Genomic DNA, 16,095 nt, shown 5'->3' on the forward strand with positions numbered 1-16,095 from the left:
TACTTTGATCAAAAGTATCAACAGAAAAAGATACAAAAAAAAAAAATAAAAAATACTCCATTAGAAGTACAGTATTATTATCAGCAAAAATGTACTTCAAGTTTTATAGTAGGTACTGGTTCTGCAGGAGAATGTCCCCTGTGACGGACACTCTCAGACTCTGCATGCCTTTATTAGAATGAAAGTATTCGGAAGCAAAAAAAATCAAACCCCCTCCCTTCAGGTTTTCATCCGGAGTCGGTCCTCAACACACATGAACGCACAACTGCCTGCCGACACCAGAAGACCCTGTAGCTCCCACCGGCCAGCCTGGAGATGTGTGATGTGTGATAACGCTGGTTTTCTACGTTTACTCCATCAAATGCCACAATCTTATAAACACAAGCGAAATATCTGTCCCCAGTGCACCAATGTGAAAAGTTTAGAGAGATGTGTCTCTGCTGAAAATCCTTACAACTCACAGAGAATTGGAACATAACAAGGAGCCCCAACCAGACACTCAGAAAGTGAAGAGCCACTGATTTAATCTTTCCAATGCTTTTTATATATTTATCTAAATTAATAAATCTGAATTTGTGTATCAATATTAGGTAATAATATTACTATTTTTTATGATGATGGTTGATTCGATTTTTCTCCTGTGTGAAAATGGGCTAAAAAAAAAATAATAATGAAAGAATGTGAAGAATAATATCATTATTTACCTTTTTGTTTGCGACTCTATTATATGACAAAAAAGTTGTAGAGGTGTTTTTTCTTAGTATGGTCTCAGTTGTTTTCTGTCCTGTAATTACGACTTAGGAGCAGGTGAAAACGTATTTGTCAGGATAGTCTTTGTAAGCTCTTTGAGTGTTTTCTTCTTCTTCTTTTTTTTTTTTTGCCATGTGTGAAAGGTGGGGATAAAACATGTTTTATCAGGTGAAAACAAAAATGTATTGTCGTTGTGATTTTTACATTTAGATATATTTTATATCATTTTTTATATAAATATATACTATTTGTGTCATGATCTTTTTGTTGTGACAGGGTTGTAACATTCCCTTCGGCTACCATTGGCTGAATATTAAAATCAACAGTAACACCTTTTTATTCAACCTTAAAGAGAAACATGACTGAAATGCTACTTGCTAGAACAAGAACTGGCTTTTTAATTATTATGACAATTTTTATGTAAATCTTAATTTGCGAGTCAAAATGTACCCACGACTGTCGGATAAATGTAGTGGAGTAAGAACTACATTTTGCTCGGGTCCACTAGGCTTATCTGGCTCTGCCCTGGTTCTGTATCATATCCCTATATATATATAAACGTACATATATGAAATCATTCTGCTCACATGAAAATGACTTATTAGAGTGATTATTGTTGACTCACTCACTAGATCGTTATGAACTATTATGTCAGAGATAACAGACGATATTGATGAAGACCGACATATCCCAGCCATGGTTGCTAACCAGTTCTCCTGTCCCCCCTGAAGAGGGCAATGCAGGACCACATGTAGCCCAGAGTGGGTCTGGATTACTGCTTGCCAGCACAGAGCACATTGCTAATTCTAGTCAGCCACTAGTGGTGGATGCCTGCTGGCCAAGTGTTTGACTCAGTACCTCTGTCTGCGTGTGTGTGAACGTTTGATTAAAATGTCTCCTGACCCGGCTGTGACACCCTCCGTCGGTGAACTCATTGTTTGACAGTCTGCAAACAACCCGCTGATGCTCTGAGAGAGAAACAGAAAGAAAGAAAAAAAAAAGCAACAGGGTTAAGAACTTCCATAAATGAACCTCCTATTCAAAGGCTTATCATGCCTCCTGGCACAATGATTGTTCTTACACATCATCCTCCTCCACTTTGGAGTTGATTCCCTCATTTTCTCTGCTCTGTTCTCAGATGAGTAGCTGCAGGCAACGCTGCCGATAAGTGGAGCAAGAAATACAGGGAGTGTGAGAGAGATGGATGGAGAGAAGCTGTGCTGCTTAACTTAATTCTTAACTCTGTGATTTATGCATGCGTGCATGCGTGGAGATAGTGCCGCATACATGCAAACAGACCAACCAAAAGCCTGGCCTATAGTCTACCAACTTAACATTAGTTTGTCTCTGTCATGACTTCAATTATAAGTTCATTCAAATTATAACAAACAACCATTTATAATACACAAGCATGCTGTTTTCATAGGTCCTATTTTTTAGTAGATGCACAGCAGTTACAATGAAACCTGTCCTCAGAAAACTGAGTGAGAATTTTGGTTAATCCAGAGCTGACCTTTTTTTTTTTTTTTTTTACAGCCGGCAGACATTTTGACTTATCATCACAGGAAAAGTGCAGGTGGAACATATATATGTGGAGGCATCGCTCCAGCAATCGTTGCACCCCAATGCAGAACTTAGGATATTTTAGAACATCCAAGCCACCATCGCTGTGCTCTGTCTTCTCAGTTGTGTGAATTTTTTTAGGTATTTCACAGGGAAAGACATATCTTTGAGTTTGCGACTCCATCAAGCTATTTTTAAGGATGCAGGAAATTGTTTTGGGCATTTAAAAAAAAGTTTTTAATGAAGATATTTGTAATTGCAGCATTATTAACACCAATATTGTGAAAGATATTTATTCAATCATAGTTCACATAGGATGTACATATTTGTGACCACATGTGCCTGTATGTGATTTTATTATGTGGAAAATGTTTCTCAACTTATTTTAAAAACAACATTGTTTTTTTTTTTTTTTTTTCACATTTCCAAATACTGTACTTTGCATGTGTTAATCTAAACATGTGAAGTGTGTTTGATATGTGATGAAATCAGCTGCTCTCTTTTTTTTTTCTGGTGCTAAATGATCAAGCAACACAAACAAAATTCTATTCACCTCCATCCAAAGCAGATAGATTAAGTTAGTGTTGATAGGGATAAATTACAGTTTTTATCTGCTTTATGTGTATACACACCTATAATCTATTTTCATTGATATTTGCTGTAGATATTAAACTAAGAAGCATGACACATACACAGAGAGAATGAATAAACATAAAAACAGGAGAGAAAATCCCTCCCTGGCTTAGAGGTTAGGAGCTGTGCTATACAGCGACTGCAGCATGTGACGAAAAACATTATTCATTTTGTGCCATGTGTGAAAGGTGGGGATAAAACAGGCTTTACCAGGTGAAAAGAAAAAAGTATTGTCATCATGAATATTGAATATAAATATATCTTTAAAAAATATCTTTTCATCTGTTTTCATCTTTTCTAAAAGTTTGGGCAAGTTAAACATGTTTTCTGATGACTTTTGATAATATTTTTTTTTCCTTTGTGAAAATGGTTTAAAAAAAAAGTTTGGGCATGTGAAGAATGTTATTATCATTTCTATTTTTTTTCAGGATCTTTTTTGTTTGTGTATTTTACAAACACACAAACAGTAACATTGTTGTAATATTGCTTTTAGCTACCAGAGGCTGAAATGCATCACTACTAAATCACATTTCACATTTCAAGCCAAACAGAATGTATGTCCCTTGTGTTTAGAGCGCATGGAGAAATTAATACTCACCTGAAAGAAAACATAAATCCTCTTTAGAACATAGGGGACTGCTGCACCTCAGCCTCTTGTGGCTGAAATGAATATTTCAGCAACAAACAATGAACCATGATCCTAACAAGGAAAAAAATACACCTGCCAAAACTTCATTTCACCTGTTTTCAATGAAAAAAACAAAGAAACAATAATTTAGATAAAATTATCCCAGCAAATAATAATAATAATAATAATAATAATAATAATAATAATAATAATAATAATTAGAATTAAATAACCAACCAACCAACTAACTAACTAACTAACTAACTAACTAACTAACTAACTAACTAAATGAAGGAATAAATGAATAAATCCAAAATCTGGCAAAACTTATCTCCACTTTTTTCCATGGATTATTTTTTCTTCCTCCTGTTCTTAAGTCCTCAAGTCATAAAAAAGGAGAGAATTAGATCAGACTCAGACTAGATCACCAGAATTGTATTTTTCAACTCTAGATATTCAAGTACAAGTACCTCTAAATGAGCCTGTGAATATAAGCTTGATTTATTCAAGTGTGATACTCACACATCACTTTTATATTTTACACACACACACACACACACACACACACACACACACACACACACACACACACACACACACACACACACACACACACACACTAATAATGATAATGATAATAATAATAATAATAATAATAATAATAATAATAATAATAATAATAATAATAATAATAATAATAATAATAATAATAATAATAATAATAATAATACCACTAATAATAACAATGATAATAATAACAATGATAATAAGAGGAGGAGTATTAGAACTTTAAAGGATCTATATAGTTATAGAATAGTTCTCTCTGTACTCCATTTTGCTGCACATTTTGGCCCTCTACCACAAAAACCCAACCCCCTCCAAAAGAAACGCCATAATAATAATTTAAACGGTAAGTAAACAAAGTTTAAGTATTTCAATTATGTTATTTCATACCTAATTTTATTACATAATTTCAATGTAAATGACCATTTACATTGAAATTATGTAATGTAAATGGTCACATCAAATGCATAGCATCATGTGGAGTCAATGTGTATAAATTAAATTATTAAATGTGTGTGATTTACAACATTTCAAATGCTTTACATATATATTGTTATATATTGTGTTATTTGAATAATAAACACTTGAAAAAGTGTTTATGTTGGAGTTCCACTTAACTTTACATATATGATTGAATCAACACATATGGTTCATTTAGAAGTCTGCATTCATTTAATATAACTAGACTTTATCATCTGTAGTTTATTCACATTAAGTCAACATGATAAACACTTTACATTACACGTGGCCCTTTACATTGAACTTATGTAATAACAGATGGAAAATTAACATTCAATGAAAACACTTTACAACATTTTAGGCTTTTTTGTTGTTGTTGTGGTTTTGTTTGGGGTAAGAAGCTCTGCGCAATAATCTAAAAAAAATAAGTGAGGTACCTTTTTATATTGTGTCGATAAAAAATGCTGTCATCTCTTCCTCTGTTCAAATTACTGAATTAATTGTAGTGACAAAAAAGAAAAGAAAATACGTTTTGGTTATTGGGGTGAACCAACCCTTTAATAAATAATCCAGCCCATCAACGCACTGGATCAGACTTTTAATAGAGTCTGGTCATGGTGCGCTGTCTCATAGGCACCTGTGAGTCTGGGTCTGATTCCTGCCAGCCATCTGTTCACTAATATTTGCTTTCCGATTTGATTTCATTCGAGGCGTCTTGAGTTAAACCTTGGCAGCCCCGGAGCCTTTCTTCCAGTCCGAAGGACAGCAAACGACAATATCTGAATAGGTCTAGACTTTGAAAAAGCTGCCCCATTCATGTGGCAGCCTCTGACTACTTTTAGTAGGTCAGTCTGAAGTGACGCAGAAGCAGCATAAACGGAATGAAAAGACAGACGCATCACATCTAACCTTGTGCTGGTTTCTCCGAGGAAAAGTGCAGTAAACACGGAATTTGTAAACAAAATGAAAGATGAAACAGTGGCTCCCCCCGTCTGACAGAAGTTTCATTATCAGCCTTGATACCGGAGTATCCCAACATTGTGTTGTGGGTTTAAAGGTTGGAATACAACTAAGAGCCAACGAGAAGTGTGTGTTCTTGACAATTCCCCACTCTCTTCCCTAACAGAGATGTGCTGACAGTCATACGGCTTGAAATGTAAATAGGTCCAACATTAGTATTCATGCGTCACCCCATACTCTGTTTTTGAGTCTGTGTATGTGTGTGTGTTAAGGCAGGGGGGGGGGGGTAACAGTAGGGAATTGGAGTATTTGATCAGACTCCCCTCGGTTTAGTGTGAATCTCAGTAGCAGGAGTTCATTCGTAGGTCAGTCAGTAGCGCTGAGCACATCAGCTTCATTGCAGCATTTGTCTGATTTTGGGCATCATGCTTGTGTGTGTGTGTGTGTGTGTGTGTGTATGTGTGTGTGTGTGTGTGTAGAACACTGCAAGCTCCAGCATCTGTCTCCTTACATGTAGCGCTCCTCCATCCTACACATTCAATAAACAAGCTATCACTGCGACATGCGAACACTAAGCCGTGAAACTCCTACGCAACCAAGTCAACTTGTGTATGTGTGTGTGTTTTCGTATGTGTGTGTGTGTGTTTTCGTATGTGTGTGTGTGTGTTTTCGTATGTGTGTGTTTTTCTGGGCTCTTTGTCTGTCACATTCACCGGTAAGTGAACCCTTGTCCCTGAAAATCCAAATGACACAGTAAACTGCTCCTGCCACCCATAAATCCAGGCAATTATCCTGACACACACACACACACAAGCAGATACTTCATAAGCACCAACATTTCCAATGTATGTGTGCCAGTGTGTTAATCTGGCACCTTTTATGCCAGTTGGCAGGGACTGAAGAGGAGCGAGGAGGAAGAGGAGGAGGAGGAGAAGGAGGAGGAGGAGGAGGGGTGCAGGAGGTTTTTTTCAAACTCAAGGCCAGACATGATGTGGCAGCTCTGTGAATCGTTGCTCGTAATATCACCAGGGTCTCTACACATAGCTCAACTGAACCACATACACTCTACCCAGATGTGTCGATCCCCAAGTACGTCTGGGCTGCCATGACGACGGCTAGAGGAGGAAGCTACTGCTAACGTGAGTTGTTCAAAAACTTTCTTTTTAGTAAATTCTGTGTACACAAACAATGTTCTCAATGCTCGTGTTCATTTGTAGAGACCCTGGTGATACAGCGAGCAAAGTTTCATGTTGTGTTGAGCCTTCTTGGTGTTTTAAGAATAGCAATTTTGATGCTAGCGTAAAAGTGCCCCATGCACTCCCACTGTAAATGAGTTTGAGCCGAAAAAGAAAAAATACGTTCAATCTTAAAAGTGCCTCTTTCGTCGTAATTATGCTTTTACACAGGTTTGACTCATAAACATTCACAAAAAGAGCCTAGGTTGCATTTTCGGCGGGAGTTTCACTTTAAGGGAAACTTCCAAACACACACTTAATCTACATACAGCGCATGCAGTTCGAAATGCACCTTTTTTTGGCCAATGTCACTGATTTGGTCAGTTGGTCTGTGGAAATCTTGATGATGTGGTATCATTCAGGTCCCTTAACTTAAATACCGAACAGTGAAAATACTCTACTACAAAACATTACTGGAGTAAATCTGCATAAGTCTTATCAGTGAAATGTGCAGATGAATGGACACGGTGACACTTTGTACAGGAAGTCAGTCAATTAAGCAACAAGCAACTAAAGTTGTCAGGTAATATAGTGAAGCAAAAAAATAAATACTTAGGTCAATCACAAGTACCTCGTAATTTGAATTCCAGGGGTTGAAACCAAAATGGAGTGATCCAAAAAAAAACAGTGTTTTATTAAAATAGAGTTTTAAATGTAGACTACACTCCTTGCACTGCAACTTGGCATCATGTTTTCATCAGACTTTCCTTGTCTGAATGCCGACATCCCTTTCTTGCAAGTATATAGTGCAATTTTGTTGTTGTTGTTTTTAGCCAAGATAATCGTGATGACATCATAAGGCCTGTCAGACCTATCAAAGTTCCTCTGGTGCCAAAAAAGGGTTTAGAGGGCCACCATACCTCATACCTCTAAATATTTACCTTTGCCTAGAAAACAGTCATTTTGGCGGATCTGTGCAAGCGGCTTATTACATCCCATATTTACCTTGTTTAATGCCGATCAGCCTAATTGTGACAGGAACACTGTAAGAAGTCAGATGACATATTACAAAGAGCAACCAAGTCTGTATACTGAAAAGGCTGGGATGGGTCAAACACACCCAGACTCCACCCAGGAGACTGCTGTTTGTGACCTGTGTGAAACCCTAAAAAATGGTTGACTAATTTTGAGTTTCATCATGTATTTCAATTACGTCAGCTACAGAATATAACGTCACACCACTTCAAGAGCATTGTCAAGCATGAGATCCAACCCTGATGATGCAATCAATAATAAAAGTCAGGAAATCTTAGACATTTCTGCATGAACTTTAAAAAAAACGTGACGTTAAAAATGTGTCTCTTGCAAGTTCCCCACTTGTATGCACAGGCAATAAAGTGCTGCCGTACATGGAAGTTTGATGAAATAAAGCAAAAAGAAGTCAGAAGACAGTTAGTGTGATTGTCTGATTGTCAATTTTGAAAGACTTCAATATTTTGAGAAGTGACATGATGCAATTATTGTCTTGCATGGTAAAAATAGATCCAATCTAAATGTGTGTGACAGAGATGATTGTAGTTAACTAAATGTTAAATTACAAATTACAAATTACATGGAGGCAGTTCTGCAACGATATATACTAAAGATGTGAAGAGAAGCAGGATGATTTGTTTCTGATTTGTTTCAGGATGATACAACAATGACAAGAAAGGTTCAAAGTGCCATGCCGCATGGCATTGACAAAGAAAGACTACAAACAAAATGGCTGATCAAAGGGGACTACAAGATGGCAGATGAGGGTCGGTCTCAGGTCCAAGATGGTGGACCACCACTTGTTTCTTTGATAAGAGAGAAACAAAGACACAGTGGTGGAGCTCACACCATTAGCTCACTGATATCACACGTAGGTGTAATATGGTCCGGGCTGAAAGAGTGTGTGTGTGTGTGTGTGTGTATGTGTGTGTGTGGGATGTGATGTTTTGACAGGTTAGAGAATGGTTAGCTGCATGCAAAGACCCTGAGTCTGTGTGACTGCTAACTTTCTTTGTGTTCCTCAGATTGTGGAGTTAGCTGACAAGATTTATGTCGCAGCTGCTGGTGTTAACTGAGCTAGAGTACTAGCTAGAGTCGCCAGTGTGTGGAGAAGTTCTTTGTGCCGGCTAGAACTGCTGCTGACAGCTCTCAGGAGAAGAGCTGAGGGGCAAGGCCCAGCAGGAGTAGGGCTGGAGAAGAGCTCTGGAGAGTGTAGAGAGCAGTCAGCCCTGTGGGGGAAGAGGTGGAGAAGAGAGAACAAAGGAGCTGGAGTTTTGACTACCTGGTCGGGGGGGGGGGGGTCTGTCACCCTGACCAATAGCATTTTGAAATCCAAAATGAATGACTTCATCTGTGGGTCCCAACAGTGTTTTTAAGATTACATGTGATCCTTAATTATAGAGCAATATAGTATTCAAGTCACACGGACAACATTTTGGCTTCGGGCAATGTCAGAGCTGTTACCAGCTATTTCCCTCCCCTAAGAACTGCATGGTTGAATACAATGATTCTGAATTTCCATAGTCTTTTGTCATGTTGACTGTGTGCCAGAAAATGCTTTCCATGCTGGCAGAGACCCATCAGACCCTGGTACTGTATCTGTTTCTAACTGTTGTTATCTGTTAATAGGGTTCCAGCATGTTGCCTCATTCTTTATTCACGAGGCCTATCAGTCTGTACAGGCAAACCAATAAGAAAACGCTACACGTGTTTCTCGCAGGAGACCAAATAAATGACATCAATCTTGCCCTTTAGATATAAGTTACCTGTCTCAAAAATGTAAAAGTATTGTGAATGAATTATGGCACTGGAACACACGTGTAGACGAATTCTAACAATTCTTTTTGTGGAATAAAGTTAACATTATTATAATTTATCCAAAAGTTACAAAGTCTGTTCAGTCTCTACAAGTATAACTATATAGTTGTCCTTCAAAATAATTACCCCATATAAAATCTGTGTTTACTTTTCTGTGCTCTGATGTATAGTAATGAGCTTAAACTGCATTAGGATTCCCTATGGGCAACTTTGCATAATGAGTTTTTTGAGTCACTGAATGTCATTAGGTGGTGGATATCTCATTCAGAAAAAAAGGGATTAATATACAATTTAATTGAGTTTTAATTTTTGCAATTGTTAAAATCAAACTGACAAAAGTAAGAACTGAAGCAAAAATGCTAATGCAAAATTCATAAAACATCGCTTGAAGTCTTTCTTAAAACATTATGGAGTTCATTAAAACTGTATGCTTAGCCAAACAAAAAAGTTAGGACCCATATATCTTATTCAAAATTGCGACGAGATTCATGTCCATAATGCCCTTTTTTTGACCAACATACATTCAGTTCTGCATTATTTTAATTTGGAGCAGATTCAATTTTACATACATGGATTAGACTCCATAGGGGGGCGCGCAGGACCTGGGGCTGTGGATAGGGAACACTGGCAAGGGAGCTGAAGCACACACAATGTGGCAGTTAAAGGAAAAAGCTGCTATTGGTCAGCATATTTCTTGAAAAGTCCAAAATGAACATTCTGATAAAGCTCAATCACATCAGCATTTGAAAGGTTAAATATACAGTGGGGAAATGAATTCATTCCAGTGTACCTGCCACAATCAGTGGATTTGCTCATGGCAGGTGAGTAAGGCCCAATCCCATTTCAAGTTTTTACTCCCACTTGTCATTTTTGAGTGCCCCTTTGCCCCTCTGGACAAATTTGCACAGGGTGATGGTTGGCAACTCTGATGTGTTAAATGGGACAACCACTCAGGACCCTCATATGTAATCATGTATGAGCAGGGTTTGAGTTATAATCTGAGCTGTGTGGGGGTCTCTCAAATAAATAACCCTAACCTAACGTCAGGGTGGAAATAAACAAATGGGATAATAACCAAACAGCTGTGTTCTGAGAGAGAAGGAGAGAGCGAGCCCGTCAAATCACACCTCCCAAGAAATGCATCTTGAGTGACCAGACCTCACTTCCTGGTGCTGGGCCTACATGTAAATGTAAATGCTGACAACAAAGAATTTGTTGTATACAGCGTTAATAAATGTTCACCTTACACAGCAAGTCTCCATTTCACGTTTACCATCAAAGGTTACACTCTTTAATGAATTTGGTGTTAATGATGAAATCAGTGGAAACAATATGTTCAAAGAGCTGCTCACTTTGGACACTGAAGCAGACAGGATGCACTTAAAACAACAAAGACAGACAGGCTTTGACAGCCATGCTACGGCAAACTGATCATTTTTACAAGTAAAGCAACATCTTAATGTTTTGTATTTAATGCACATTTTAGAAGAAGACCCCAATTATTTCAACTTTGGCTTAGCAGTCTCACAAAGTTTCTAAAGTTTCCCCTCATGATACAACAACTCTTAAAATCACATGATTTGTAAGGGAGTCTGGGATATTGCCGTTACTAGTGACTTCACTTCCTTACTGGGACCATGCCCATGATTTGCCCATACTTGAAAAAGCAAACAAAAAAACTGATTCATTACCTGGATTTACAGGCTAACATCGATGCTTTACAGGCTAACATCAGTTATCTGTGCTCCCACCCTGTCAGTTTGCACTGATATTAAGGGAGCGGTACTGACAACCCTTGGGGATACACTACACAGAGGCTCGAACATGCACAACAGAGGAGTGGGGCTAAATGTTAGGGGTTTATTTGAATTGGGCCTATGTCCATGGAACCCTTTGTGATGAGGTCCATTTTGGTGAACTTTGACTACTTACACTGTTGACCAGCAGCAAGCCATGCTGAGAGCGCTAATCTTTGAGGAGACAGAGCAGCAGAGTCCAATATATAGGAAGATATCATAGCGTATTAATTGTGTTGTATCATTTACTTTTCCGCCAAAGTGATTTTAATTGAATTTGGCCATCTCAGCCGAGCAATATGGACCACCTGGATAACTGCATCAGTGGGTGTAACTTCCTCATATCCTTTGGAAGGTAATTTTCCAGACTCACTGCCAGAATTTCTCTGATCAAAGTGCTGCACAGCAGAACTCCAGGCGTTACAGACAGCCTGGAATTCAGTCAAGAACAAATAGAATCAATCACCTGGCAAAATAAAACACTGTGTCATTCTGCACAAAAATCTCACAACCAAGCTCAGCTCTGTCAGGATTGAAAACAAGTTAATGAAAACGACTATTTTTGACCTCCAAGTGCCCTTCAGTCTTTTCTGGCATTCTTGAGAACACTCAGATAACTCAAAACCAGCACACATGGGAGAGTAACTTGCCAGATGACACAATCTATTACCCATAAATAAGCAGCCCCATGACGGGGAGATTGTGATTCTAGAGAAAAATACTGTGGTTGATTGAGTCTCATTCCCAGGTCATCAAAACTGACACTAGGTATACCAACCCAAAGCGTCTCTAATGCACTGGTCACATCACATAGGGACTCACATTTCCCCAAGGCTGTCAGAGCTGTTCAATCTCAACTTTACCCTACTGCTCAAGACAAAGGATGATCTCCAATGCTGGATGAATATACTAACATCTGTGATTGACTGAATAACTGCTGTTATATGGAACCCTATACAAACCAAGGGAGGCTTTGAAGCCACACACTTCGTCCATTAACTCGAGGCACACCATTTCAAATAAGGACTTCAGTGGATCCATCACAACCAAATCAGACAACGCATGGAAGGACAAGGCAAAAACAAATTGTCACGAGATTCATATTTCAAACTATCATTTCTTAGCCAGTCCATTAAACACTGCTTCACTGTATCAACAACAGCAACTATTCTGACAGACCGGTGGAAGTTCAGTAAAATCACTTCATCACACCATCAAACTACACTACCATTTGGTCTCCCAACTCAGACTTTCCTATAAAGACAAAAGGAACATAACTCTCACTCATGGATCAAAATGGACAGCATGCAGTTTAAACACACTTTCCATTACAACACCTTGGTCGCATTCTCCCAACAGGAAGGCCATCGTCATACATCCCCCTATCCCAGCATCAGATTCAATTACTTCACTTTTAACAAAATCATTTCCAGAATATATAGACCTTCAGACAAAACGATATCCTTAACCGCAGTAAAACGTGAACAAGGCTTAAGAGCCGTCCGAACCAAGAACGATCACTATAACATCAACTATGATGATAACGCTGTGAGCATCCACACCAATGGAGTTCTGTAGTCAGCGGTGCCAAGCATGCTTTGGAAACTGCTTACTGATGATCTATTATGGCTGTACGTTACACAGAAAAACAACCAAACAAAATGACCCCAGAGGGAAATGGTTTGCTAAATCAGTCAACGATGAGAGGAGAATCCAGCACTGAGTAACAGGAGTTGTCATCTTTTGTAAGCATATTTTCATTCATAGTTTTGTGTGAGTCAATGTTAATTATCCTGGCGGTCATCAAAGTGGACATCAGTAAAGACAATCTAGAGAGAATGAGTTGTTTAACTAACCAGGACTAATGTATAAGTGTAGACTATGGGCACGTTTCCTAAATGCCATAATTAGCTTACATAAAAGAGAAGCTAATTAGAAAGTCGTATCATAAGCGCTCTTACAACGTTGTTTTGTAGAAAAATGCCTCCTAAAATCACACTCAGTGATGGTCGGGTAAATCGGGATGGATTTTGATTGTCTGTCAGTGTTTCTCTCTCTTATCGGATCACTCTGAATGTGATATCGATGATATCTTCATTCACTGTCACTGTAGTTATAGTTGTGGTGTGGACTCTGCCTGAGTCAGAACGATTTTTAAAACATTATCTTTACAGCGTACTCATGTCAAAGCTATCGCTCTTGGTGTGGATGGCCCTTTATTCATCTCTTCCAATTCCTTTAACCACATCTGTGATAATCGTTCTCTTTCTTTCCTCTCTTTTAATAATATCAGTATGGAGCTTATACATTACAAGATAATCCGCAGTGAGTTAACTGGACACGCTGAATGTTTCAGACCTGCACTGCAAACCCAAAAACACTTTATGAAAAGAAATCACTGTCTACTTTTGCTGGGCTGCCCTCCTCACTCTGCCGTCCAAGACGTATCTCATTTATCATCTTAAACAAAAAACCCCAGCAAATCACTTCTTATTCCACGTTTACCACACAGAGACTATCGCCACAAACTGGAAATCAAGGAATGCTGTGCACATTACACATCGAAAAACATGCTTTTGATCACATCTCGGTGGAAAGCCTGTCTTTGAGCAGAGTATGTGTTACTGACTTGAAATAAGCCACAGTGTGTGTGTTCATGGTAATAAAGGAACACCCACTCCAACAGCGTGGCTCATTGATGTGTTTTTAATAGTTTCTGGACAAAAACGGAGCTCTCTGGCACAGAGGAAGAGGATACATCAGGCTTTGATACACACACACAACACCTGTCAATAGAATATAATCTCCTCCGAGTTGGATTTAGTCTTTTCATGGGAAAAAAAATGAAATACTTTGCCAAGGTTTTAGTCCGTCCATTGCTTATCTGTGATCTATTGTTGTGCGTGATTGTCAGGGCTACACCTGCTGACAACCTCCGTGCACCAGCCTCTTTATGACTGATTATTACTGGATGTGTTACAAGTCAGCATCTGTGTCAACCAGGCCAGATGGCAACAGAGACTCCCGATGATCCAGATTGAGGGTAAACAGAGGCGGTTAACCCAGTGCATGTGTGTGAAAAGAGAGCAGCGAGCATTTTTACCCAGCTCCAGCGCCTGTTCATGCTGCATATGTCCCCCCCCATCCTCCTCCTCCTCCTCCTCCTCCTCTTCCTCCTCCTCCTCCTCCTCCCATGGTGAGAAGCTCCTCATCAGAATGGCACTCTCCTCTTTTTCTCCCGCTCTCTTTCCTGATGCTCCACACTTGTTGAGGGGCTGTCATCTCTTTCTCTCCTCTCTCCACTCACTCTTTCCTCGCTCTGTCATCTTTCCAGCGCGGCTGCAGGGGCGGATCAAAGCCGGGGTGGAGGCGGAGGGAGATAGGGGGGGAGAGGGAGTTTGAGCAGGATGAAGAGGGAGTATTTCTGTTTTTTCGGGGTGAAAGAGAGGACAGGATGGCTCTGTGACATACATACAAACCCCCGCCGAAATATGCTTCCATAAGAAGCGCTGAGGTTTGAGCTGCTGCTGCAACCCAGCTGCTCGCATACAGACAGGAATGAGAAAAGAGTTACCAGTATATGACATTGATGAAGAAATAATATGATATATTACAGCCTCTGCCACCCAGTCTGACCCTGTCAGAAAGGTTAAATCAACAGGACTGAGGTTCTTCCAGAAGGTGTTAGGATTACACATACACAGACACACACACACCCACGCACACACACATAGGGGAGGCCGGCAATGATGACTGTTTTATGTTCCCACATGCACATTTAGTGCATCTTTCTCTTTCTGCCACAAGGTGACAGCGTTGGATGATCTGACCACATGCAGTTAAATGACAGGATCTCACGTACGCGACCCAGTAAATCACCTCCTGCTGCATTATGAACAGTTAATCACACATTTGTGTAACAGCATTTTAGGAACAGACAAGCCATGATAAAATATAGTCTCAGGCAGTGAAATATTCATGTAGCTCTGCTGCAAAATGCATGGATGAAGCCGTAAAAGATCAAATCCAGTCAAGTTTGAAGTGAAATAGTTTTTTTTTGTCTGGGTCCAAAATGCGGCAGAACAGAGGAAAGAGTCTTTTGAGGCAAGAACTTTTTATTTCTATTTTATGCTTTACTTCATACTTTTCCTGCAGTACATTTAAGAGGGAATTATGTGATCATTACTACCCTATTTGTTTGACTGATTTACCAGAGGTTACCGGTTAATTTACTACTTGAGATTTTAAAAAAAAATCTCATATTTCAGCATTAACATATATAACTGACACATGCATCAATACCCAAAGTCCAACTTAAACATACATGCACTCGTACCTACACTCACACACACACACACACACACACACACACACACACACACACACACACACACACACACACACACACACACACACACACACACATCCTGGAGGAAGGATACACATAACCCAGCAAAGATCATCAAGGACACAGGGTTAAGCTTAAAATAGAAGTGTTGCAGCAAGGGATCCCAGTATTCTTCCCATTTATGTTTACATTTTAAATTATTAAATCGTAGCTTGTCCGATATCAGAGGAGGTTTTGGAATAAAAAATAGCCTCCCCATTATCAAGTCCTTTATGTCTATATGTTAGTCCATAGTTTTTCAAAATATGAAATAGTCCAGTTCTCTTTAGTCAAGAGAGGCAGCAGGCAAAACACACCACACTCATTGAA

This window comes from Acanthopagrus latus, chromosome 6, assembly GCF_904848185.1.
Source record: "Acanthopagrus latus isolate v.2019 chromosome 6, fAcaLat1.1, whole genome shotgun sequence".
Lineage (NCBI taxonomy): Eukaryota > Metazoa > Chordata > Actinopteri > Spariformes > Sparidae > Acanthopagrus > Acanthopagrus latus.